Source organism: Pantherophis guttatus, chromosome 15 (assembly GCF_059756535.1).
Source record: "Pantherophis guttatus breed Tessera chromosome 15, ASM5975653v1, whole genome shotgun sequence".
In the NCBI taxonomy this organism is placed as follows: Eukaryota; Metazoa; Chordata; class Lepidosauria; order Squamata; family Colubridae; genus Pantherophis; species Pantherophis guttatus.
In genome coordinates, this window is record NC_142077.1 from 15,033,688 (window position 1) to 15,039,774 (window position 6,087).

General features: G+C 52.9%; 1 long non-coding RNA gene across 1 annotated transcript; it reads left to right on the forward strand.

Moving 5' to 3' along the window:
- Nucleotides 1-369: 369 nt before the first annotated feature.
- Nucleotides 370-2,345, forward strand: LOC132710467 (uncharacterized). Its single transcript, XR_015730001.1, has 3 exons — nt 370-693; nt 1,115-1,257; nt 1,742-2,345. It is a non-coding gene; the product is annotated as an uncharacterized LOC132710467 (long non-coding RNA).
- Nucleotides 2,346-6,087: the final 3,742 nt, after the last annotated feature.

Genomic DNA, 6,087 nt, shown 5'->3' on the forward strand with positions numbered 1-6,087 from the left:
CCCGTCCCTTCATCCGTCACCCCCTGGTTCAGCCTCCAGACCCCCCACCCTCTTTCTTGCTCTGCGCTGCCCACGGAGGCCGAGGGGTTTTTGGGTTGGGGGAAGAGGCGCAGACTGCCCTTGCCTCCCCGATCCTGCATCCAGCCTGGGAGGAAACCCATCCAACCCCCACCCCCACCCCCGTCTTTCCTCGCCTGCTGCGCTCCTCCTGCCCCCTGCTGGCTGAGAAGCGAATGGAGGGAGGGGCAAGGGGAGCTGTGCCCAAGGCCAGAAACCCCCTTTCCCCCTCTGCCTTTTTCAATGGCGGCTGGGCTCCCAACCCCCCCCCCCTCCGATCTCAGAGTCGGGTTTATTAGGAAGTTGCAGGTGGGGGGGAGGGGTGATTGGGACAACTGGGCCCTTCGTCACTCCCACAACTGTAGAGAGCAACATCTGGAGAAGGAGGGGCTTCCTCTGCCTTGGGGGAGGAGAGAAAAGATGCAGCTGCCCAGATTCAGGGCCCCCAAAAATCCTCCTTTTGTTCGAGTTGAGGCGGACCCAGTTCCTCCCTGTCCAGACCTTCCGGCTCTGGGGATCTGCAGAGGCCCCTTCAGTCCCAGGAGACCCTCCCTTCCTCGGCCGTCCCACTGGATCCCTTCCTCTTCAACTGTGGCAGGGACCTCGACCTGGGCAGGGATGATTGACAGCTCCTGGGTACTTTGGGTTGGTTTTGAGGTTGACTGTCTGGGTGGGGTTTGCTCTGCTGGGTAAGAGCTGCGTAAGGGAACGTCACAAATACTCTGTGGACACCTGGTGGCAGGTGAGGAGGGAGGAAATGTCCATGGGCAGGAAAGACGGGAGGGAGGGGGAAGAGGGGGAGGGAGGGAGGGAGGGAAATCAGGCAATGCCCAGAAGCCCAGACAGCTGCAGGGGGTCCCTTCTGAAGAGAGCGGCCTTCCCATTGCTTTGATCTTGGAAGTTTTGAGCAAGTCAGGCAGATTCTTGTTCGGGTGTTTGAACTTAGAAAACCATCCAAAGACAAGGAAAGGGGATTGGGGGTTCCCTCCCCTCCCCTCCCCTCCCCTCCCTTCCCTCCTTCTCTTTCAATCCCTCTTTTCCTTCTCGTTTCCCGCAGATTCCTCCTCCTCCCGGAGGGCCTGGATGAGGCCGTTGGACAGGAGGCTAAATAGAAACCCCGCCTTCCCTTTGTTGGTTTAGCGGAGAGAGAGACGGACGCTCAACCTAGTCTCAGACACGGATGGACGGATGGACAGTAAGGTGCTTCCCCGCCTCCCCCTCGCCCTGCCCAAACCTAGAGCCGTGGCGGCCGCCCCTTGCCCGCCCCTCCCTCTTGCACCCGGGGAAAGTGGGAACAGGGCACCGCAGCCACGCAGCCCCTCCGCTGCCCGAACCCCTGGCTGTCCTGTGGGGAGCCTCCCCCCGCCTTTCCCCCCTCCCCTCCCCCTCCCCCCCTTGAGGTCTGGAAACCTTTCTTTGCACCGTCCCACCAAACCACCAACTCCTCCGATCAGGGCTCTGAAGGGGGGGGGGGAACCAGGGGCAGGGAGGGGGCTTTTCAGTCCTGGGGGGGAGGGCCTCGGCTGCCCCTCCAGGGCTTTCCCAGCTGCCAGGCAGGAGGAGCGCCGGGGTGGGAGGGGCGGGGCGGAGGAGGGACTGAGGGGGCGGGAGGGGCAGAGGGAGCCCCCTTTGCTGGAATTCAAGTAAAAACAAAGGGGGGGGATTTTCTCTCTCTCTCTCACAGCCACGGCCACCAGAAGACCCCCCCACTTTCCGAGAGCCTCCACCTGTGCAGCTGCTGCTGCTCCTGCCTCGCCTGTCCTGGAGTGGAGCCGGAGCCCCCCCTCCCTCCCTCCCTCCCTGCCCGCCCGACGGCTGCAACCTGGCCCGGAGTCCGGCGGTGGCAGCTCCTCTCCTCCCGAGACGCCCCCGCCGCCGCCCCCGCCCGCCCGCCTGGCAGAGTCTGCGGGGAGGGAGGGAGGCTTCCCGCGGGGGCTCCGAGCCCCAGAGGCCGCCCGGAGCTTCTCCTGCCCCCAGTTCCGCGGGCCGCTCTCCTCGGCTGGGCCGCCGCAGCTTCTGGAGACGGAGCCCCGACGTGGCCCGGAGGGAAGCAGCGCAGGGAGACCCGCCAATCACCCACGCAGCGTGGCTGGGAGGAAGCCCGTCCAGGCACTCGCCCGCCCGCCCGCCCGCCCGCTGCCCTCCGACCGGCTCCTGAGGCGGCTTCTGCGGGGACGAGGCGGCGGGAGGGGAGGGACTCGGGCAGATCGCCTGCTGGGGGTGGCGCTGCAGGACAGGGGCTTGAGTGACAGCTGTCTGTCTGGGCGAGGCAAGGGGGGAGCCAGGAGGCGCAGGGGCAGGAGGAGCCTTGGGTGCTGGGGGGGGAGAAGGGGGGGCCAGGAGCACCCGGGGAGGGTGCAGAGAAGCAAAGGCAGCCGAGGGACTTTGCTCCCCTCACTAAAGTTTTCAAAGCAGCTTTAGAATAGAATCCAAATGGGCGCCTTTGAGACAATCACTGGGAGATTGGGAGTTCTAGCTCTGCCTCAGGCAGGAAAGCCACTTGGGGGAGTTTGGGCCAAGGTCCAGGAGGCTCTGAGTTCTAATCTTCCCACAGGTATGAAATCTTCCCGAGTGACTTTGGGCCAATCCCCAGGAGACTCTTGAGTTCCAGTCCCGCCTTAGTGCTTTTTGATTGCGGGTGTGAAACTTGGAAATATTTTTTCAGATTAATGTGGGAGACCAGAATTGGGGATTCCTAGAGTGTGAGATGGCTGAGTGTCCAAAACTGTGTGGTTTGATGGAGGAAAGTGAAATTGTGGGAAGATGCCTTTTCCATGTTGGGTGAAGCCATAAGTCTCTCTGTCTTCTGCTTGTGGGAGAACCAGAGTGTTCATTGTGGATCTTAGACTGAGCTTCAAAGGGATCCTATTTGCAATTAGGAGCCATTCTGAAACATAAACATTGATTCCCAATTGATCAGCAATCTGTGTGGTTGGAGAGCAGAACAGCTTCCATGGGTGCCTCTTCCTAGAAACCTGGAAGTTCTCGCCTTCCCCCTCTATTCACCCCCTTCTTGGACCTGGATGAATATACAGCATTGAAGGTTTGTGACCTGGTCAGTGATGCGGCTGCCTTTAGACAGGATCCCCTCAACCTCCTCCTGGGCTGAGTCTCCAGGTCCCCTTTCTCTGGGCATCTTCTCCAGCCCTTCACAGACAAGACAAGCTTGGAAAAGGAGCAGAGAAAAAGCTTTAGGTAGAAATTGTAGAGTGGAAAATTAAAGGGCCTGAAAACTGCTATTTTATTTCTCTGGTGGAGGAAAGTTAAAAACACAGTGGAAATTTCTTTATACACTTTATTCTTTTATTTCTTTTATTTATTTTTATTTTGGTGTGAAGTATACACCAAGATAAAAACCCCAAACTGAAATCCCAGACAGCAATTCTGCTGAATTCTTTCTGCAAAGGAGGTTTTAATCAGGAAATCAAGACAGAACAATATAAGAGTGATGAAGATTTCCCTCCCCAGCTGAGAGCCAGTCAAACACTGCATTTCACATCATTCTGCCATTCTCAGGGAGAGGATCAGGCAACCAGGCTGGTTCCCACAGCTTCCTCCTGACCTCTTTTCCTGCTTGCTCTCTCTCTCTCTCAGGCACACTTTTAGATGCTGTCAGGAAGAACAAGGGCCCAAATTATTTTTTATAAAGTGTCACATTCAGTAGCTGTTGCTGATTTAGTGAGCTGGAAAGAAAGGGAGCTAAAAGAATTCCAGTCATTCAACAGTTTCCCATTCTGAACCACATGATTTTCTTTGATTGCTGCATACTATCTAAATGTAAAGAATATCTCCTTTCAAATAAAATAAACCTTTAACAATTCTTCCAGTATCATAATGGTGTTATATCTCATGTTTTTAGATTTGTTCTGCCTGTGAGCTGCTCCTTTGTGTTGAGGTCTGGCCTCAGAAGGATAATGTAGCACTTGGGGATGAAGATGCAGCCCAGCAGACCAGCACTGGAGGCCAGGATGGAGAAGACCTGCACAGCCACCATGGATTTCCCTTTGGTGCTCAGGTAGGTGGGCACAAAAGTCACCCAGACACTGCAGAAGACCAGCATGCTGAAGGTGATCAGCTTGGCTTCGTTGAAGGCCCCAGGCAGATTCCTGGCCAGGAAAGCCACCGTGAAGCAGATGGCAGCCAGGAAGCCCATGTAGCTGAGGGTGACGTAGAACATGACAACGGCCCCTTCGTTGCATTGCAGGATGATCTCTCCAGGCTGGGAATGGAGGTCAGAGTCAGGGAAGGGGGCAGAAACTCCCAGCCAGGTGGAGCAGATGATAATTTGGACAGCAGAAGAAGAAAGGATGATGGAGTTGGCCAAGCTCTTCCCCAACCATCTCTTCACTCGGTTTCCTGGTTTTGTGGTCAGGAAAGCCAGCACCACTGTGATGGTTTTGGCCAAGAGAGAAGAAATGGCAACTGAGAAGATGATGCTGAAGACCGTTTGTCGGAGAAGGCAGGTGGCTTTCCTTGGTTGACCAATGAAGAGAGAAGGAGACAAGAAACAAAGCAGGAGGGAGACCAGGAGGATGTAGGAGAGGTCCCGGTTGTTGGCTTTGACAAGAGGAGTTTCTCGGTATTTCATGAAGATGATGAAAACAAGGTCTGTGATTAAGAACAAGAATAGGGCAAAAGAGACCAGGATGATGCCCAGATGTTCCTCATAAGAAAGGAAGGTTATGACTCTGGGGATACATTGGACTCTGTCCACATTTGGATATTTATCATCTGGACACTTGGTGCATTTTTGTGTGTCTGAGAAAGCCAAAAAGCAATATTTCTTTAATATACTGGTTTTTTTACATGTCAAGAAATACCTTTTTTGGATGACAGCTGTTACCATGGGCATTTTCCAAGAAGTATTTCTTAGCTATTTCATTAAAAAGAGCATAAGAGGGATATTTTTTTTAAAATGTAGCTAGGTATATGAATTTGAGGGAAGTCCTAGGATGTTAATTATTTCCTGTGTAATGTGTAGAATCTTCATAGTAACCTACATTATTAGAGGTTAATAATGAATCATATAATCTTTTTAGGCAAACATCCTGAGTCCTGCCACATGGCAGTTAATATCCTAGACTTGGAGGATACCTATAGTATCCTGTAACATCTGGAAGCAACCTGGAATTAAGGAGAAACTTCCTATCAGTGAGAACAATTAGCCAGTGGAACAGCTGGCCTCCAGAAGTTGTGGGTGTTTCAACATTGGAGGTTTTTAAGAAGAGACTGGACAGTCACTTGTCTGAAATGGTCTAGGGTCTCCTGCTTGAACAGGGGGCTGGGCTAGAGGACCTCCAAAGTCCCTTCCAGGTCTTTTCTGATTGATTGATTGATTGATTGATTGATTGATTGATTGATTGATCTACATGACTGGCAGAATATTTGTGTAATGAGTTCCCCCCATAACTATCCACAGCACCACATTATGGACCAGTGACACCTTCTCAGTGATCCTCAAGGGGAGGATCCAATATACAGTGGATTGAAAGATCTTTCAGAAGGTGGACCTGAAATAATTCATCTAGTTTCAAAGATCTCAGATGTTCCTAGAAAGGTGAATTTAGCAGCACATATCCAAACTAAAAAGCAGAAGAGATATTTCCTCTGCCGTTAGTAAAACCTACCCAATCTGCCACCCCCTCCTCCCATCTCTTCCCAGCCCCTCCTTCCAAGTCTTTTTGATTTACTTCCGTTTAGATAAGAAATTGTGCATGTTAAAAATAAAAAAACCCAGGTGAGCTTCGATCTGTCTTTCAACTTGCACTTTCATGAAAAGGTTCTGGATGGATCCAGTTCCACAAAGCCTCCCATTTTCCTCAGTGTGACCCACCTTCCTGAGTGGAGAAGGTCCCCTCCGGACAAGGAACGCAGTCGTAGCAGCAAACTGGCTCTCCTTCTCGAGCCCTCTTGACAAATCCAGGATGGCAACTTTCCACACATTTGGACTGAGGCAGGGACTGAGCAGAAGAAAAGGAATGCCAAAGAAAAGGTGTTAGGACTCTCCGTCTATGGAAAATGGAGGTAGAA